The sequence below is a fragment of the Eleginops maclovinus genome, chromosome 6 (genome assembly GCF_036324505.1).
Source record: "Eleginops maclovinus isolate JMC-PN-2008 ecotype Puerto Natales chromosome 6, JC_Emac_rtc_rv5, whole genome shotgun sequence".
Classification (NCBI taxonomy): Eukaryota; Metazoa; Chordata; class Actinopteri; order Perciformes; family Eleginopidae; genus Eleginops; species Eleginops maclovinus.
The window spans coordinates 18,363,561-18,384,940 of record NC_086354.1 but is presented as its reverse complement, the minus strand read 5'-3'; the positions used below and the strand labels follow the sequence as shown (position 1 = coordinate 18,384,940).

The following is a 21,380-nucleotide window of genomic DNA, read 5'->3' as shown; positions in this document are numbered from 1 at the left end:
TCAAATGACTGCATTGCAGAGAAACTTTTATGCTGCTTCCCTTTATCGTTTGAATTTCAATGCAATGTTGGCAATTGAACACGGTCGTTGTGGGATTTTTATCCATAAAAATAATAATGAATAGACAGCCATCTGTTACAACAGCAAATGTTCTTTCAATTATGAAATGGTGTTTTCAGTCACAACTTTATTTTGACTATTATACAACGGCAATATTTCACTGATGAAAAAAGAAACCACATAAATCTTTCCTTTCCTGCGACAAAAACGTCCCCCTATAATTGTTCCTTATTGCACCAGAATGCATAAAGGAGTGCAGCACATGGCCCTCGTTCAGGATGCATTCGGGGCCTCTGACACCTGTCAGAGTTGTCTGTCTGACTCCAAGCCTTGTGGCGGCTACAGTCCCTTTTAAATGAGCTCATTTGTGGTAACCAATCTACACGTGGGTGGCCTGTCAAGAAGAGGCCATGGCAGGGCGTCAGAACACGGCTGTTTTTACTTTGGCCAACCTCATCGAGACACAAACCAACCATCACACTCTTATTTGTGCGGTTCCTCAGGTCCACTTAAAATGTTTTATATCCTTTAGGCTGTTTTAAAATGCTGTTTGTGTGAATGTAAAAAAGACCTGCCCATTTAGACTTTATTTAGGTGACAGCGTTGAACAGAGGGGGACGACCTCCGGCAAAAGGTCCCAGGGTACTCTGCACCGGGATCAAGCCCCAGTACATGTACTTATTTCTTATTTCATAATCACTTTTCATCATCGAACCACTGATCATGGGTTCTCTGTGCAATATAATCAGTAGTCGTGAAACACTCTAGATTCCAGCAGTGCATTCTGGTCGAGTGATGATTGATGACAGGCTCTCCTCTCGTGCTTTTCTCTCCATCAGTGTTTCTTCACATGTTTGATGTCTCAGCCCCGCCCCAGGCCCTTCCCCAAGCGCTCGCCTCAAGAAAATCTTCTCATCGTCCCAGCTGGCTAAAAGGGGAGCCTGAAATAAAAACCACCAGATGCAATACAAGACACTGGGCATAGCGATTATGTTCTGGTACTTCAGAAAGGTCTAGAATGTGTGATTGAACCAGCTGAAGGCAGAGGCAAGGGATCACAGCACTAGGATCAGCCACAGCAGAGTGAGGATAAATCTAGGGATTCTTTCACTGCTAAAGAGATTGTTCCCGGCAACCTAGTAGCTCAGCGGCAGAGCGTGAGCCATTAAGGCGGCGTTCTAACCACAGCAGCCCGGGTGTGAGTCCGGCTCAGGGGCCTTTGTTGATCTACTCCTCGTCTCTTTCCCTCCTTCTCTGACGCTCTTTAAATATCAAATAAAGCAGAAATGCTTAAGAAAAAAGGAGAGTCAGCTCTTTAACCTGTCTGGATGCAGTAAGTGCTCATCTGCTGCCCTTTTGCCATGGTACAAATCTCTGCCTAATCAATAGTTGCTAATAAAATAAAATATAACAGTATTAATGTAATGCAGTAGGTTTTGAGTAAAACAGCAAGCCTGTAAAAGGTATGCTTTAGTCTGCTAAAAAAGATTTGATTGGAATGTTAAATGTTCAGATTTTATCGATTAACTCTCTGGGAGGACTTATAAAAGTTTGCTCAAAATTCATAAAAAACATCCTTCTTCTTTTCATACTTTTAATCTTCATTCAGCTAATAATACTTAAACATTTTGAATGGGACTTTGAAGGAATACTTCTTCCACCACTACTCTGTTTGCTTTTCACTCACCAGAATGAGACCTTGGTTATATACAAAATATATTTCCTGCACTTTTGAGCAGACAGACATCCAGATGGAGCTCTTTACAGAACGCTGAAAGAGTTGTGATTTGTTGAAGGTCAAGCTTTCTCGCCTTACAAGGAAGTCTTTGTCTGCGATTTCAATAGTAAAGTATTGACTCGACAACATGTGGTCCGCTACTCAGACATAGACATGGATCATTTCTTTCCCGGGGGCTCTAAGTGGCCCTGGCCAAATGACAAGCAGCAGTTTGGCTTATGAATACACCTCAGTGTGGTGCATGTGAGGATCTTTGATCACTTTATGTCTACACAACATGCACAACTCTTCTGGTATTTTCTTTGACATAATCAATATTGCCACCACATACATTTATTTACAGATTTCCACAAAACGATGACATACTTGACACTCAAAATATTAGCTTGCCGCTCTCGCTATTTAATTGATTTCATTGTAAACTCTGGAGGGCACTGAAATGGCAATAGACTTGAAAATGGCCTGAAAGGCGAGTTGTCATCATAGGTGGAAATGTTCTTGTATGGCAATTGATCTGATTACTTCGATTTGTCATAATGCCGAGGCTGACATTTCATCATCCATTAGGGACAATAACATTGTAGGGAAGAAGCCTTGTGGAATTTAATTAAAAAACAACAAATACCGCAATCCTTTATGTTTACTGAAGCTCAGAGGGTTTGCAGGAGACACAAAGGTAACACAAAGGGAGTTGTTTTGTTGTCGACAAGCCATTTGAAAGCAGGAAAGTAAACTTTGATATCAGTGCATTGGGAAAATATCTTTTTCTAGGTGTGTGGAATATGTCAGCTTAATAGCAGGGATTGTTTCTAGATAAATATAGTATGAGGGCACTACTGTGGCACTCATCTTGTATATAAGATATAATTGAACATGACGCCTGTATACAAGATGATGACGCGGACGCAAACAACAGCGCAGCGTCAAAACAAAGCTGTCTCTGCCATCCGACGGTCAAGTTGACACGAATTTCATATTTTTGGAGTTATTATACAGTTTATGACGAACAGAAATACTGTTTTCTGGCATGACTTTAAAATGTTACGGGGAAAATCCACATTTTGGTATGAGGGTGCACACCGAAACCTTGTTCAGACAAAACCCTATAGAGTATATAGTAGATATTTGAGTTACTGGAATACAGATCAAAATCAAATGTACCGATTTATTTCACCTGATTAGTTTAACTTTCAGTTGGCAGAACATTTCTTAGCTTTAAATAATTTATAAATCAAATATATAAAAACATATACATGTACAGAGTCCAGTTTTTGGATGTTTGGATTTTTACTGATACTATATGTCATGGTGAATTTAATACATTAACACATCGCATTGGGTTTTGGGAGCATGAAATGGGCAATTACACTATTTTTAAATACTGATGTAAGGATACTGATGTAAGGATACTGCTGGCGATACCATTTACCAACCCCAAGTTCAGTCAGTACTTTTGGACTTATGATGAGAGACAGGAAATATTTTCTAAAAATTAACTGATTAATTGTTCAAAAAAGGGAGATAAATAATAACTTATCAGCACTATTATCTTCTGTATGCAAACGCCCTTTGCTGTTGTCCTTGTACGATGTTTAGGTTATCAGTATGCAGCGTGAAACTCATCAGGTTGTCAATACTGATTTCCTCTTGGTGATTAACACCCATCAATAAAGGCTAAGAAATAATTAGTCTCTGTCCACTCTCATGTCTGTTTGTACATTACGTGTGTTTGACACCTCCACTGCAGACTTCTACTTTAGAAAAAAGCACCCACAACTTCTCAGTGTTTCTTCACTTTGCGATTGGTGTGGGAACTTTACTCTTCACAGTGACAGCGTAGGCAGGATCAGTTTGTAATTTTCACATTTGACACCTCTGACACATTCACGGCAAAGAACAAAGACCATTGTTCTGATTTGAAGTGAGAGCAGATTACTCTTCAGTCAACCTTTATGCTTGCCAGGTTACACTTCAGAACTACCAATGTGATGGTGTCCATCAGCTCTCCTAATATTGCCATAAAAATCAGAGACTAGAAAGAAGTTTCACAGTAAGATTAAATGAAACTGAAATGTAAAAATCATTTTATCCTTCCTTCTCTCCTTTTGTTTGGCTCTAGTCGAGTGAGTGGACTCACCTCTGTGTGTGTAGGCGCTATTAAACTAGCAGAGATATTGGCGTTTTGAGCCCGGCCATTCAATGAATCTCAGCATCAACAGATGAGTGTTAAAAAACAAACAAAACCAAGCTGCACCCTTCAAGCCCTCTTGTCTCTTTGACCTCTCACCGACCTCTCCTCAGAGGTGCTGAGAGCTAGCCTGCTAATAGAGCTGACCATAATCCTTTCAATTGGCCGTCTCTCTCTCTCTCTCTCTCTCTCTCTCTACTCATTATCATCCCTTCCCTTGTGACTTCCACCTCTCCCCCTCTCCACTTCTTTACTTGGCTCATTCTCTCCTGCCATCACTCCCACTTAAACCCAGTACGCAGGAGGCCTGACCGAGCGGATTGATTTCCAGTAAGGCGGTGTCTGGAGCGCATACTGGAGCTTTCCGGATGCGTTCATCCTCCTTTATTGCACTCTAATCTCAAGGGGCGACCGTGTCTGCTCCTTCGGCTTTGCAGCGTACACACACACACACACACACACACACACACACACACATACACACATACACACATACACACATACACACATACACACATACACACATACACACACACACACACACACACACACACACACACACACACACACACACACACACACACACACACACACACACACACACACACACACACACACACAGTAGTAATTCCAATGTTCGGTTCCTCCAAAGGCTCTCATTTAATAGTTAAGCATTGTTATTGCCTGCTTTGTCTTAATGAATTTTATTGGCCTTTAAAAGTCAAGTCGGTATTATTGGATAATACATTGGCATTTTATTTAGATTAGTTTACCAAATATCAGTATCAATGCTTCAACATAAAAAAGGTGTATACTTCTTCCTAAGAGAGAGGATGTTTCACCCTTGACCCAAACTGTATCCATGAACCCTCACCCCTCAGCCCAGCAGCTGTTGAGGGAAAGAACATCCTCACATTGAAACCCCCTCGCCCCACTCCCAGTGCAGGCATCCACCAAGCCATGCCCAATTAATGGCAGGGTCAAAGTTTTAATACACTAGCCAAACATAGTTGCTATTCAGTGTGTTTCCCCAGGATCAGGACCCAGGGTAATGAGATTTCTTTGCACCTGGTGATTACACCGAGCAGCCTGGCAGAAACAAACCAGAACAGGACGGCAGGATATGCCCACTGATGGTTCTATCGCTTGAATCGACCCTCGCAGCCTCTTTCTATTCTTAGACACGTTCTGCCTGTCATTTCCTCCCGGGTCAGGGTTGTTAGGTTATATCACAGAAGTCCAAAGGTTGGTGTTTTTTTTAGACACACTGAACAATTAACAAGTAGTCTAAAAAAGGAGGGCATCGACCAATCCTAATTGTTATTATTGAACAACCTGTTGATTGATTTTCAGATTATCCAATTATTCGTTTGGCGATACAGAGTCAAAAAATGCAACTCAAGTTTGCAAAGACCATGACGATGAGTTACAACTTTTAGCCGACCAAAAGTCAAAATCAAAAGTTCAAATGAGAATGTTTAAATCACATTGATGTCAAAGCTGAAATCAACAAGATATTTTGATGTTTATTTACTCTTCTATTAAAGTGTAAATGGTCTTGTCCAACCAACCAAAAGTCTAAATTAAAATATATGTAATTTACAAGCCAAAGCCAGTTTACTTGTATAGCATCTTTCAGGTTATTAAGTTACGGTTTGTTCATTGATGTTCATGATTGTTTAATTGCTATGAAACTCTTTTGAACACTTGTACATAATCTGGTAAGATTCATAAGCGACAAAATTCCTTTCAATAATGTCCTTCAATTATTACACAAAGGCTCTTCTAACTTCCCCAAGGGAGATCGATTTTAACCGACATAAACCTGCACGTGCAAAAACTTTCCAGTGCTGCTGAAGTCCAAACCTGGGGGACAAACCTCTTGTTGGGATTCGACACACACACACACACACACACACACTGAAGAGGCTTCTTCTATTGTCGTTGTCTGATCCAGCATACCACGGTTGAATGAAAAAGCCGTCATTGTGACACTGGCTGATGGGGTGCCGCTCCCCAGCAGCTCAATAATGATGAGATAGATGTATGACAGCCCCTCACAGGAGAGTGTCAGCCTATTTGTCTTTCTGTCTCCACAGAAAGATGGATGACCCTTCAACCCGCCTCGGGAGGAAATATTCAGTGCTGCCGTGACACGAGAAGCCCATCGTCATCCCTGACTCTCATCCCTTCACAACTTGTTTGGACTGAATTAGGGAGCGGGTTCTGACGTTCGCTGTAATTTCACCCAGTCTGGAAGTTATGAACTTTCAATTATTCATCATGTAGCAAGGGCAAAGCTGAACATTTGAAAGACATATATAGTGATTTAGTACTTAAATCATTACATTTACCATTTTGAAACTGATATACTTATAAATGCATACATATACTGTATATGGATGATATTGTGGAAAAGCCATTTCACATTTTCTCAGTTTTTTCATGATTTTCAATCTCACAATAAGTTTGTGGAGCTAAAGCTTTTCTATAATTCTTCTTCAGAAAAAAGACTAAAGGTCTAATCCACATTGCAGTACAGAACCTCAATGGCCCCTGGAGGCCTGTGTTTTTTCCCTTATGACTTGAGTGAATTGAAAATAAACTAATATGAGTAATTAAAAGCTTAATTTACTACTTAAATAACCATGTTGAAATGTATTTAGTCATGACTTTTGGTTCTATTGTATCATTGTATTATACATAATACAAGCAAAGTGGAATTATTAATATACAGGTTAAAATAACCTCTCATTATTTTTTTGTAACAGTATCATCACAAAATCTGCTCTGAATTTAATTCCACACTTTGTATTTTTGCTTTATACATCCTAATTCTGTTAAGGGAAAATTAAATCGAGAAAATAATCAGTAACGATTAATTACTGAGCAAATATATTTAGACATCCTCTCACACACACACACACACACACACACACAGGTCCCTGGGGAGCAGAGGTCAGTCACAGATGGGACGCGGACAACCAGGGCAGAGGACGGCCGGAAAATTGGAGGAAATAATTATCTCCATACATCTCAGTTCATCATTTCCCTCGGGAAATGCACGGCTAATGTTCCCAGCCTCCATTTCCCAAGCTCACATCAGCTGTATAGCGTTCCTACAGCGAGCAGGTGAAAATACCTTCATAAAAAAGAAAATTCCCTCCCCCTCAACTTTCCACATGTGCAGCTTTTGTCAATACGAGGCTGAAACTCTGAGACAGTTATGTGATCAACTTCAAAGACGTGCAGGCAGCTCATCGTTTGTTTCGGGCTCCTTTATGGTGCAGTGCACTATGATGACACCCACGGTTACCTTGGTAACAGCAGGTTGTGCCGCGGAGTCCAGAGAAGGTGCGAATTGAGTTTTTTGATGCAACAGTTGCTAATGAGAAAATAAGGATGGGTAGTTTTTATTGTTAGCTCTCTGGAGCCTTAAAATGCCATCATGACATCCAGCACATCATGTTCCACGTTTTTTTATATCATTACTTTTCCCTTTATTTTAATTAGTCACTTAAATACATTAAATAGACATTTCATTGATAGATTTACAGTGACCATTCTTCCATTTCCTTAAAAAAAAGTACCTATTCATTTGACATTTCAACAGTATGAACAGTGGCACTCTTAACCAAGACTTTTAGCACAAAGGCAATTTACTGGCCCTTGAAATTCACAGTGCAATTCATCATGAACACCTTAAACCCTGAACACCAACTCTTGCAAACAGATTGGCAATTCTTTGTATTTGTATTTATCCCAGAAAATGCTTATGGTCAAAATAACTGCAACAATTGTTTTACATAAAATCTTGTTTTTAGTTATCGTGCATTAAGAATACACTGCGTTTCATTTAACTGATTGTTTGTGAGCTTGAAAATATTTCGACAACATCTTGACAGACTATTTATCCTTTTCCTTTATTTCAATCTGCGTTTGACTTTTGCGTAACAATTTTTGGAGACTTTTAAAAACGTTTGTTATTAATTTACATACGTGTAAAGGTCCTTATTGTGATGCCGGGTAACAGCGTCCTCCTTTCTGTGTAATGTTGCTCTCTGTTGTTGTTTTAGTTTGAAGGTTTCGTGGATCCACAGGAGCTTCTCTACCAATTCCCAAAGTGACAGCTTGATGGATGTAGACTTACAGCTGAATTGAATTTGCTTTACAATTTATGAGCGGTGTCATGGTGTGTGGAACAAGATGTAAAGTTCTGGTTCAAACTAAGATCCTGCATAGCGCAACAAAATTGAACAATATTGGAAAGACAGCAAGTTTACATCGTTGCTGATGTTGTGTCTGCCTAACTTTATTTTGTAAAGTAATTAAAGGACTCTCGAAGCGGACAGCAGGCTTAAAATCTAATTCAAAGCAACAAGCCTTAACATAAACACAATTTTCAAGCTCTTCTGCTCAACTTGTTACCCGAGATGACCAACTAAACGTATTGGCAGCTAATGTACGCATCAGTGAATACTAATAATAAATGTTTGCTTTTGATCTTCAAAGGACCAGTTAAAAGAATCCTTTTGAAAAGCTAGTTGTGAAACTTGCATTTAGACAACAACAATGGCCCCTGCTGGGATGGTTTTAAGAAACTGCCCATTACATTTCAACATCTAAGGTTTGTACCCAGCTGGGACCTTTGTTGCCTGTCCTTCCCCTTTGTTTCCGACTACCCTTATTTCTTGTCAGTTATCTTCTAAACTGTCTTAGAAAAAAGGTACAACATCAAAGTTAAAGCAACAAGCCAACCAACAAATACATTTTAAGAGCCGTCAATCTGGTCGACAAGAAGAAAAAACAACACCTCTTACGCACATACTGTGTATAGTGTAAGCTAATGAGAAATCCAGAATTTACATTACAATTACATATTTTGCAAAAAGCTATGTCTTCTTCAGAGTTTGAGAACATTAAACTGATACATCTACTTTAGATTTACACACATGCTAAAGCCATGAAAGAAACCTCAGCCAACATTAAACATGGGTTTACTCTGGATTGTTGCTTTAGTCTGGCCGGGCCACTTTTGGTTGCAGTTAGCATTTTTAATTGACTTTTTTAAAAGCTAGCTCATTTTTTTGGCTAATTTACAGCACAATATAAACTTAAGTTGGCCTGACCAGTTAAACCATTGCAAAATCAATTTTAAATACCAATACTTCCATATGTTGCAGTTTCTTTTAAGGTAAAGAAGTATATTCTGAAACTTTACAATTATTGAATATCCATTTTAACGAGGGATGACGAACAGCCAGAGATGTCTTTAGAAAATAAGCTCAATTTCAATTGTCTCAGTTTCTCCATATCCTGTCTTTGTTCTGATCACAGTGGATCTACAAACTAAGCTAAAGTTAGTCACATGTAATGTTTTAGTAATTGTTGAGATCCTGAAGTTCTTTACATTTTTGATTAATTTGTATTGCAGGCATACCACACGGACTAAAGTGAAAGCTAGTGAGAAAGCAGGAAATGTTGTCCCTTGCTTGCAAACCATTTTTACTACTCACAGTTTAACTTGCTACTGAAACCTTGACCTTAGTCTTCACAAGATCATCAATATCAGGTATATAGACATTTTATGGAAAATCTTGAATAAAAAAAGTGAGCCACATATTAGCCTTTGGTGGGCTGGTTGGGGCTCATGGACAGTATGTTTGTCACCCCTGATCCACATAGTGCCTCTCTGGAGGATTCATTGCCCATTTAAATGCAAGTAAGGTAACTTCAGATAAAATCTTTCATCCCACTGCAACTTGTCATATGGAAACTCCCTCTTATGAGCCTTTGTAACAGCGTGAATCATTACAGTCGGTCGATTGCCCAGTAAAAATGAAAGATATCTTTTGAATGAGAAATTGCTGCTTTGACATACTGCTCCACTATATCAGAAGGTTTGAGTCTACAATGTGGCTTTTATCTCCAGAGACATTAAATTATCATACGTACACTCCTTCCCTCCCTCACAGTTTCAAAAGATACCATCGACACGCTGAACAGAGATAGATCTACTCTGTAATACAACTATAGGACCTGAAAGCAAGCAACATCATCTCTTAATGCTCTTAGTGATAATGAAGGTTGTAGGGGAGATTCAAGTAATTACAAAAGCGGGTTGTGAAATACCTCGTGATGCCACCACATAATAAACTGAAGTACCAACCAACAAACATTTCTTGTGTGACAGCCAGAGCAAAAATAAATGTATGAAACCGTGACATCAAGTGGTTTTTGGAAGGTAATAGCAGCTTCTCACACCTCAATCTGTACCAGCTTGTCATTTTTTAATGGGGGGGGGATCACAAATCCAGTCATCCTATCACCTGTTCATCCACTCCAAAGTGTTGCGCAGCTAAACATCTTGTGAGGGAATCTTAGGCATATTTTCAGTCTGAGCGTTGAGTTTCTTGCTAACAGCGAGCGACAAGACATCCATCAGCCAACGATGTCTCATTTCTAAAGCCCGATTGATTTTTCTTCTACTATTTTTCTCTCAAAAGATAAATAGATAAATGTCAGCCAAGTGTGTGATCACAGGCTAACTGGGCGATTCAATAAAAAAAGATTTTGCCCCAGCTGGAGTCTTGCCAGAGTTTTGTATTAAAATGCAATCCCTCTGAGTCAGAGGTAAGCGGTCGTTTTTGCTCCGATACCTTTCACAGCCCATTCAGCTAAACCAACCCTGCAGGAAGGTATGAAACTACCGTTGGCAGCGCTGTTGGCCAAAAAGGTATAAGTGATCTGCAGCTCGACAGAAGCTTCATTTTACATTAACATTTACCAGCCTTATTAAAATGGATCGTCACTAGTCAGAAGGAAGGCAAACAGAAATAATTGGTAAGGTTGGCTGAATAAAGTTTCCAAAAGTAAAGCTTGGATCTGCTTTCACACTCCGGGGAAATATACTCTCATTACGCCCAGTGTGGGGGAGGAGGAAAGCGGCAATAAGGTAGATTTCATCCGAGGCTCAGGAGAAAATGAAACCTTCAGATGACATTAGAGCATGTAATGCTTTCATATGGTTCCACCCATTGACGAAAATTAAATGAAAATTACTGTTGCACGTTTGTTTTGTCTTTCTCCCACTCTTCTAGCGATTGTTTCCTTCACAACAGATGCAGTCGATGGAGTAATTCTGCTTTTGTTTTGCATCGCTTCTACCTGTTGCACTTTGAGCCATGTCAATACATCACTGTAGTCTGAGTAATGAAGTTCAGCTTCAGAAATCAAGCTCCACTGAGAAGCTTTCAGTAATTTCTTCTGAAAACTTTGACATTTCGGTAAAATAAAAGACTAGTAAATCAATAAAACATTTACAAAATGGTTTATTATCCTAACGGCTGGCTGATTAAAGGGTCACAAAGCCTGTATGCTGATTATTTATGATAGAATAGCTTCTGTAGGGCTGCAACCACAAACGTTTTTATTATCTTTGTCTTTTTTGATAGATGAATTAATTAACTAGATCCAATTACTCAATAATATGTCTGCAAGTATTCCATCTCAAGTTCACAAAACCGTAAGTGGTGTCCTCCAATGTCTGACTTGGTTGAGCAGCAGCAGGTTAATAAAACAAAAACACATTCAAATTATTACGAGCCGCAAGCAAACCTGGCGAGAAAACACACTGATATATGTATGAATTTGTTTTAATGAGCACATCAGCCTCACGTTATTTTTTTTTAACAGAAGGAAATGAAAATCTAATTTTAGCCTATTTTAATACAAAGAATATTATACAATTATTTTTGACCGCTCATTACAACAGATTCTTCTCGGTATTTACACAGGGTAATGAGCAGATAAAAACAAAACAGTAAACACATTTTTAATAAATATGTTTTATCTTCTCTATTTTTTTTATGAAATCATTCATTCACACTGGAGTTTTGACAGTTTCCGAGATCAGAGCAAGATGCAGTTCTTCTTGACCAAATCACTTTTTAATGATACATGAAAACGTGTCTTACAGAGCAATCCTGACTGGTGAGGGGACGGTCATTATACCACTGGAGAAAGAACAAGATCAGATGAGATAATGGCAAGCTACCAGTGCAGAGGAGGACAGACAAGCCGAGGTATTTCCACTTTGGTGTACTGATAGAAAACGAAATATGTGTGGGTTTTGTGACTGTTACTTGAACAAAACAAGACATTTTAAGAAGTCACTAATGCTGGAAATATTTACATGCATTATTTTGATATACATTAAGGCCGTGAATCAGGAAAATAATCGGCAGAATAATCAAATTATAAATATTGCAGCTTTTCCAATTGAAGGGACCAGCAAGCCAGGAGACACAACTTATATATCTTACATTTGTTTTAGTTAAAACACTCATAGAGTCACAGTGCACTCTGGTTTCTTATGGATAAATTATTGGAAATGTATGCTGACTTACTTCAGAAAACACCCTGGAGGAGAAATCAATTTCATCCATATCTTCAATAAGAATGAATGGCAGATGAATTATTTTTCCTCCTTTTAAGATGTCCTCTCTCAGTGCATACACATTAGCATAATTCTATTCTGGCATTCGCAGATCAAACCAATCCATGGCATCATCATATTTCTGCCACTGTCTCCCAATGTATCCACCTGATATAACAGAGAGGCTTTTTTTGACATATTTTGCATATCAATGTAGGCGTCTCCAAATTGAAATCCCTTTCTATTTTTGGAGATGGCTTTTGGATGGCTTCTCATTACAGAGATCTTGGCCACGGTGTCATATGAAAATGTCATCACAGGCTCAGCAGAGGCTGTGCAGGAGGGAGTCCTCTCCGACACAGACAAATGTCCCTTAACAGTTTAACCTCATTCGCCTCGCAGATGATGAATCATAAAACCCAGCGCAGAGCGTGCACGGTGACAGCGGGGTGAATGAGTGTTTGACGAGTTGCCAGTCAGCCCGTTTATGACAACCTTACACATTTCCTGTGGTGTTACTCTCAGGCCATAATCACTTTAAGCCAGGGAATAATGCTCGGGCTTGTCACACTTGCTCCTGTGCATATTGGTTTTGATCAATTGAGAAAAAAGTGCAATGCATTTCGCAAAGGGAAAAATGGCTGGTCTGATTGTTTAATTGGTGGTTCGACAGGAAACCTCCGTGAATAGACAGAAGATTAATCCATTGAACCTTTAAAATCTCACTGGCAGGTCGCTGGTGGGTCAGTTTCAAATATTTTGCTGACAAATACTGATCTAAGGGCTGATATTGCTATATATTTGTCACTTTAAATAATCAGATTATGATATAGATTGTTAAATATACACACCTCAGAACAGAAAAGCTGGTTTGCTCAATTTGCTATCTCAATTTAAATCTTTTAAGCTACGTTTTTCTGAATATTTGCGTAGCTAACACGCTAATATTGACAGACATATTGCACACAGATCACTTATATCTAACTACAAAACTATAGTGCACATTTGTGTAACTATATGGGTTTTATATGTCAAGCTGAAGAGTTTAAAAAGTGACAAGACATCAACACTATTTCAAATATTTTGATCATGGCTTGTATAAATTGTTTTTCAATACAGAAATCTTTGGATTTTAGAGAGTTGGCTGAACAGAATACGCAATATGTAGATGTCTCTTTCAAAATAGTCATCAAAATAATTAACCTCTGGCTTTGTGATGTCAATATTTTCTGACATTTTACAGAAGAGATATGAATCACTCAATGAATATTTGTTTATTTCAGCCTCCACATCAAACCCTCGTATGTGAAATTCCCTTCACTCTTCATTGAGGGTTTTTAATGGGCTGAACTCGTTGAATAACACAAAACGCTGTAAGCTCGACTCTTTCTCAATAGACCCTGAACGCTCTCTTGAGCATCTTTGCTTCATCGGAGTTGAGGTTAAGAGTCAAAACCATTTCAGTGTCTCCATGGTAACGCTTTTGCCTTTACCTTATCATAACGCTCAATGTCGATGTCTGCATCCTTCATGATACAATGGAGATGTTCCTCAGATACAGTCTTTATTATAACACTAAAGAAAGTGCGATGTTTGTGAAGCATTGCTACGTGGTGTAGGTCACAGTCAGCGGTGTTGAATGGGAGAGCTAACGGGGCCCGGTCAGCGTTGTCACGGTTCAAGCTGCGGAGACAAAGTCGAGCAGTAACAAGCCACCTATGGTGTCGTGAGTCTGCTTCTGCACAATCTGTTCGGTAATGAGGTTTCATTCAGGCAGAAGCTGTGTCAGGGTATCGGCCCCTTTGTGCGGATTAAAATATCTTTGTCTGAATCTGTAAACTATGTTTGTGTGTTTGTGATGATGAGCCGTCCTGGAAATGAGGAGCAGAGGTGGGGGTGTAATGAAGAGGGAGATAGGTGGGGGCAGGACTGTGTGTGTGGGTGGGTGGGTGGGTAAAAGAGGAAGTGTGCAGTTGTTCCAATCACTGATTAATTAGATCATCATACTCCTCGTATGTGTGTGTGTGTGTGTGTGTGTGTGTGTGTGTGTGTGTGTGTGTGTGTGTGTGTGTGTGTGTGTGTGTGTGTGTGTGTGTGTGTGTGTGTGTTCATCTAGTTTTTCTGTAGCCGACATGGTGCTAGTGCGCTAATGCAGAAGTGGCATTAACCCCAATCTCAGTGGATGAGAGATCACTTGGCCAGCCTCCGTCCCCTGAGACCGGTGGCATGCTTCTGTCTGCCTGCCAATCTTATTTCCCGGATTGCTTGCACACTTATTTCATTTTGGCCTGTTTCACAGCCCCGTATTGAATTTTGTAACATCATGTTGGTGCGAGGACAAAGGGCCCTTTTCTGACCAAAGGGGTTTGTAATAAGCTTGATGTTTGTGTCTGCAGAAAGTAATCCCTTTCTAAACATTTATCAGTAGATTTCTTTAAATCCTCAAATAATGATCATGATTTGGGGATTCAAATAAATAATTATCTGATTTTTGATTTTCTTCACTCTAATGTTCCTTTTTGCTTTACTTATTTCACATTTTACTTTAGTACTTTATGTTCTTTCTCTGTGCTTTCAAACTCCTTTATCTCCATTTGTCTAACCTTTTCCCTCCCCCAGCTTTTATTTCCCCTGTTGCTTCTCATACCTATCGTGGTTGCTCAGTCTGGTTTTGTGTGTCCAAACCAGTGGATGTGAGATAGTGGGCTGGGCATCGGAGACGTCGCTGTCTCTCTGTCAGTCCCTGTGGTACATTAGGCGTCCCTTACCACGTATTATTGATTCCCCCTCTCTAATCACCACGTCTAGCCAAATTCCTGGCTGAGGGACAACTCTAAAAGATACTGCGGTTTTCGAGTAGCAGTAGAAACAACAACAACAACAGGTGAGGCATCTTCACCGCAAATGTAGGTGGCTACCTTCTCCCCTTATCAAAACCTAATAAAAACTAAATTGCTGGAAACTTTTGCCTTGCTTAAAAATAATACATGGTTTACGCATAGGCCGATTCCATGGCACAGTCAGTGGCTATGAGTAAAGAGTAGTCAACCAATCTATGGTTGACCAAGAATGGTCAGTACTGCATGCCCCACTACATCTCTTTTTATCAGCATTACTGATGATTATTTATCAAAATACAGTTTAAATAATTTACGAAAGCACCCAACAATAAGATGGGTATTTGGTCAAAAATATTCATTTGTTTCCATAATCGCCAGGCACTATTTACTTGCCCCTATAAACTTTAATTATTCACATAAGTTACCTTAGTTTAACCACAGAAAAGCTGTTAAACAGCCATAAGAGAGCCATGTGTGCCTGTGCATTTGACGGGGATAAAACAGATGTAGACAGAGCTGTGGGATGGAGCCCAGATTTTCTCTTGCCTTTCAACTATTCAGTCAGTGTTTGTACTGGGATTCTGACGGACAGATTCCACACAGTGGGAAATCAATTAGGTTCACACAAATATGGATCGGAGGTCATTGGTGATCTGCATTTCTTTTCTTCGCTCTGTGTCTTGCTTTAGAACAGAGATAGGGTTTTGAAAGAGATGACTACTTTTGTGAGAATCCCTGCTGCGCGCTTTTGCACAGATTGAAACACTGCACACAACGGGGGTGTGCTGAATGTGGGAGGAAGAGTCGGGACACTGAGGGGACAGTAAACGGGAGAGGGGCTTTACAAAGTGGGTCAGTTGAATCATTGCATTACTGGTGCCTTCTGATGTCATGCAGACACCATCACCCCGGCCCCACCCGCCACACAAACAACGCAAAAAATAACTGATGTAATGAACGTACAATGATTCTGAGTCATACTGCAGCATAAAGTTTTAATCAAATATCTACTGATATCAGTCAGAATGACAAACTTAAACGTTGAAATCACAATAGCTATTGTTTAGCTGTCTCGACACTCTGCTAAACTTCGAGGTGAAATGAAACTTGAGAAAGTGCGTCAGAGATCCTTTTTTCCTTTTTACGAGAAATGCTGAGGCATTCAAGCCAAAGCTCAGGGTTACATTTTTCTTCACACTTTTCACACAAAGCACAGACAAAGAGGTGTTTCTTTTTTTCCAAATTAAATCTTCAATAGGCTTACATCACTGCTATGTTATTCAGAGTAGTCCTTGACTAAATGATGTTTGAACGCAGGCATGCAATCTGTTGACAAAGGACTGAATAGAAAGATTTAAAAAATGAAATGAGAAGAAGAAAAATCTAAAAAGGATCACACATCAAAGGTTGACTAATTAAGTGCTTCTTTGATTAATAAAAGCTTCTTGTTGGTGAAAAGTCTACGAGACAAAACAGATTCCATGTGAGAGGAGGCAAGCGTCACCTCTCTACTGTGAGAAAAGGTCAAGTTAATAATCAGAAAACATCACTTTATAACCTCCATTTGATTTCTACTTTTCAAAAGAATTATGAAAGCCGTCCATATTTGTATTTTAAAAAAGGTGTTGGTCGCTGTTATTATCCCTCCTACTGGCCCTAAAGATCATGCATCACAACAAAGACAAATCAAAGTACTTCTAGTTATGCATTTAAAAACTTTCTAACAACAGTTTTTCTTTGATGAGCTTAGTTGAGGGACATTTTGATTATATTATTATTCATTTATGTTAACCCTAATCCTAACCAGGGCTGCAAATTACTGTATGCCTGTTCAGCTTCTGTGGAATATGCACAATATTTGCAGTAAGTGCAATGTCTGCAATACCTGGAAATACAGTAATAGTCATTTTCCATGACTAATCCAGTGTTTCCCATTAATGACCGACAGTCTACGTAGACACCGCCACCATTTAATAATTTATGTTGTGCACTTTTCAATGGGTGGGGTCCGAGTCTGCCTGGGGTATTTAAGGGAGCAGGTCAGAGTCAGCAACTCGTGTGGATTGATGAAAAGCAGAAGTGTTAGCGTGTTTTTTCCTTGCTAGAGTTAGTCTGACACTCTTTATCATGCAGAGAGGTAAATGTTATGGTTCTACAATATAGAATAAAACTGTCCCTGCAGAAGAAAAATCTGTTTTGTATGGCTTTGTCATGTATACCCATCCCCAAGGTGATTCTACACATTAAATGTAATATATGCAAGTTAACATAAAGATCAAGGTCCTTGATTCAGTGCATTTTATGGATTCTGAAGCAGTATTAGTGAGGGGCGGCATCACAAAGTCCATGTCTCAATGACAAATGCATTGGTTGCTGCTGTAAAGGACCCATCCTGATTCAAAGCAGCTTATTCCAAATTCAGGTCGAGTCAAAAATAAGTAATTGATCCGACAGAGGCGAAAAAGAGGAAAAGGTCCCCTGGTCTTTTTTTAAACTACCAGAGATGACTATTTTTTTTAAATGAGCAGGACTGATAGGCCTACTGTATGTGTGAGGCTTCATAAAGGCATGATGGAAAATAGGTCAAGTAAATAAGTAGTAAAGGCTTTTATCAAAATAAGAAATGCAAACAGATGGTATCGCATTGTTTGTGACTTTCCGTCTTGGTGGGAAAATATATATAACCTGTTGACAAAACTTCCAGACAACAAAAGCAAATTCTTAAAGATGTTGAAGCGGAAGTTATTGTCTTTTCAATTGTAAGTGTCAGCATACTGTGTCTTTGAGTGATTATCCAGTCTACTCTCAATCATGCAGATCCTACACAGTGATGTATGTCCATATATTACTTGTTCAGCTCCATGTTTACTGAGCATGGCTACATTTTTCTTTTACATTTGGTTTGATCTTGCTAAGTTTGACCAGTTCTTGACATACCTGTTTTTATTGCATTATTTGATTATTCCTGTATATTTTAAAGATCTTTGTTTCATAAAAAGTATTTATTTGAATTTACCTGTACACAGTGCCTGTCTTTTGTCTGTCTTTAGCCTTCAGCAGCAGATCTGTTTCCATTCCTTCAACTACTGTGGGGAAAATACTATTTTCTGAATAGTTGAATATATTGAAACGCAGAAAATCAACCTGATACTCAGCAGCAGGCAAAGACACGTCAGCTATGCAGCAGATTATTCACACATATCACACAATCACAAAATCATGGCACGAAGCGTACAATGACTTGTTATGAAAGCTTATGTAGAATTGATAAGCACCAGTTGACCATCAGAACATGATTAAAGCTTAATGCTGCTACTGAGAAAAACCTGAGTGAACAAGACGTTGATGTAATCGTGAGATAAGCCGAAATAAGTCAAATAACTCCATTGCTCTGAATGAAAATATTGTAGATGAATGTGTAGAGCGAAGAGAACATTTTTGACTTGAGTTACAAATGCCATGTTAAGTTTTCAATGTAGCAAATCATGCAGTACGTAGAAATCATTATGTGAATGGACAGTGTGGAAGACAATAGTCATGTTAAGCCAATATACAAAATAAAGCTCTACAAGACACTCACATTTGATTACATTTCCTGCTTATTAAACTGAACTTTTGAAGCTATGGACTGAAAACAGATAGACTCTTGGCCATTGAGAAACTGAGATCGATTTGTTCACAATTGTCTGACATTTTACAGACCAAACAATGAATGGATTGAATGGATTGCAGCTCGTCTCGACACCAAATCAACAACTGGATCAAAATGTAATTCAAACAGGCATGTATATTATATAAACAACATCAAATGCAAGCTACAACAACAACAACAACAACAACAACAACAACAACAACAACAACAACAACCAAAAGAATTTAAAAACATAGCCAGTCCACAGCAGGGATTCTACATGAACAACCATGCAAATGCTGTTCGTTGATTAACACATGAAAAGGCACAGCGAAAAATAAACAACAAACATCATAAACCACAGACAAAAACAAAAACAAAACAGCTCTTTGGCCTCTTAGCCGGCCATTGAGAAGCCAACAAACACTGACAAAACACAGCCAACATTTCACTCACATTATGCATGTTAGCATCAGATTAGCATAAACAGCAAACACTCACTTTAGCTGAAGTGAAGCGCTCAACCGGGTCCTTTCCAACAGGTTGCAGAAGTCAAAAGCAGCATTGAAAAGTCTCCGGTTTGACAGTTGTGCCACCACAAAGCCCCGCCTAAGCAATAATGACTTACCTTTATGCAGTTTAGCTTGCTTATGATATGTCACATTAGCCACACGAGTTACCTAGCATAACAAACATCTTGAAGAAGCCGCACTTTACATCTGGATTGAAACTAGCCATATTGAAAAGAGTGCGTTAGATATATGGCATGTTACAGCCCGCACAGTGGGCCTCTGTCCGATCTCCAGTGGTGTAAAGTTACTAAGAATATTTACTCCAGTACTGACTGTACTTAAATACAATTTTGAGGGACTTGTTCTTCACTTGAGTATTCAAATGTTTTGCTTCTTTGTACTTCTACTCCATTTACTACAGTCAGTTACTTTGCACATTTATTTATTTTTAATTATATGAAATGTAGTCACTTAAATATAACTTAAGTTACACCTGGAGTAAAATTCACAAGCTAAACTGCAGTATACAATGTAATTCAAATTAGCTGCACCTTAACCTGCTTATATCACTATAATGCATCAATCATTTTAATCAAAACATATTTTTCTGAAATGGACCTAATACTTAAAAAGCTTTTACTTTTTGATTGCATGGCTTTTTCTTGTAACAGAGTGTTCCTACACTGTGGTAGTCATATTAGTATTTAAGTACTAGATCTAAGTACTTCTTCCACCCATGCCCAACAACTATACCATTCAACATAGCCTAATAATTCTAAGCATGTAAAAGGTCTGAATACTTTTCCGGAACTAATTCTAAGGACACTGTGAGTAAAAACTTCACAATAAAACTGTGAAAAATGTAATACAATACTCAAAAAGTTCCTAATGCTAGCGGTCACTGGATTTTGCAGATAGTTTATTGTACTATGCAGCGATACACAAACTCACAGCTGCAAGTCATTAAAATAAGTTGCAGGTGGTTGAGAGACTGCTCCAGAGAGAACTCACAAATAAATTGAATATTAATTATTTGAGGAACTTTTCTATAAAAAAAGTAGTCTGTGGATTTCATGCAACTCTTTTGCAAACAGAAATTTATGCAACAAAAGATAAAGTAGCTAAAGTATTCATGGAATTGGGACTCTGGCTATTTTTATGAAATGCTTTATTCTCTTTCATTTGCTTTGGAATTAAATAATAAAGCAAATGAACACGTATTGTCATTGTTATACACCACTGACTTTAAATACAACTCAGAGTCATGCCACCTGCAGACATTTTCGGATGACTCTGCAGTGGTAGGGTGTATAAAGGATGGACAGGAGGACAGAGCGCTGGTGGAGGATTTTGTGGAGTGGACAGAAAGAAACCATCCTTTTCTGAATGTGGCCAAGACCAGAGAGATGGTCACTGACTTCAGGAGGAAGAGGACGTCTCCACAGCCCCTGTGCATTCTGGGAGAGGATGTGGCTGTGGTAGAAGACTACAAGTACTTGGGAGTAGACCTGGAAAACGGACTGAACTGGAGGGCCAACACTGACGCTGTGTACAAGAAGGGGATGAGCCGACTCTATTTCCTGAGGAGGCTGCAATCCTTCAACGTGTGAAGCAAGATGTTGGAGATTTTCTACCAGTCTGTTGCTAGTCCACTCTTCTTTGTTGCGGTTTGCTGGGGGGGCAGCATCAGGGCCGGTGACACCAGCAGACTTAACAAACTAATTAAAAAAGCTAGCTCTGTCATCGGCATCAAACTGGACCCTTTTGAAGCTGTGGTGGAGTGAAGAACTCTGAACAAACTGTTGTCCATCATGGATAACCCCACCGACCTTCTCCACCTGCAGCTGGAAGGACAGCGGAGCTCCTTCTCCAACAGAATGCTCCAGCTCTGCTGTCACAAGGACCGATTCAGAGAACATTCCTGTATACTGCAATAACCCTGTATAACAACTCACCTCTGGCTGGCAGACAACT

General features: G+C 39.2%; 1 long non-coding RNA gene across 1 annotated transcript in view; it reads right to left on the bottom strand.

Annotated features, from left to right (window-relative positions):
- The window catches only part of LOC134866634 (uncharacterized), an 88,690-nt gene extending 69,134 nt beyond the window's left edge, over nucleotides 1-19,556 (bottom strand). Inside the window, exon 1 of the long non-coding RNA XR_010166062.1 lies at nucleotides 19,396-19,556. This is a non-coding gene — a long non-coding RNA (uncharacterized LOC134866634). The remainder of the gene's footprint in view (nucleotides 1-19,395) is intronic.
- Between the last annotated feature and the right edge of the window lie 1,824 nt (nucleotides 19,557-21,380).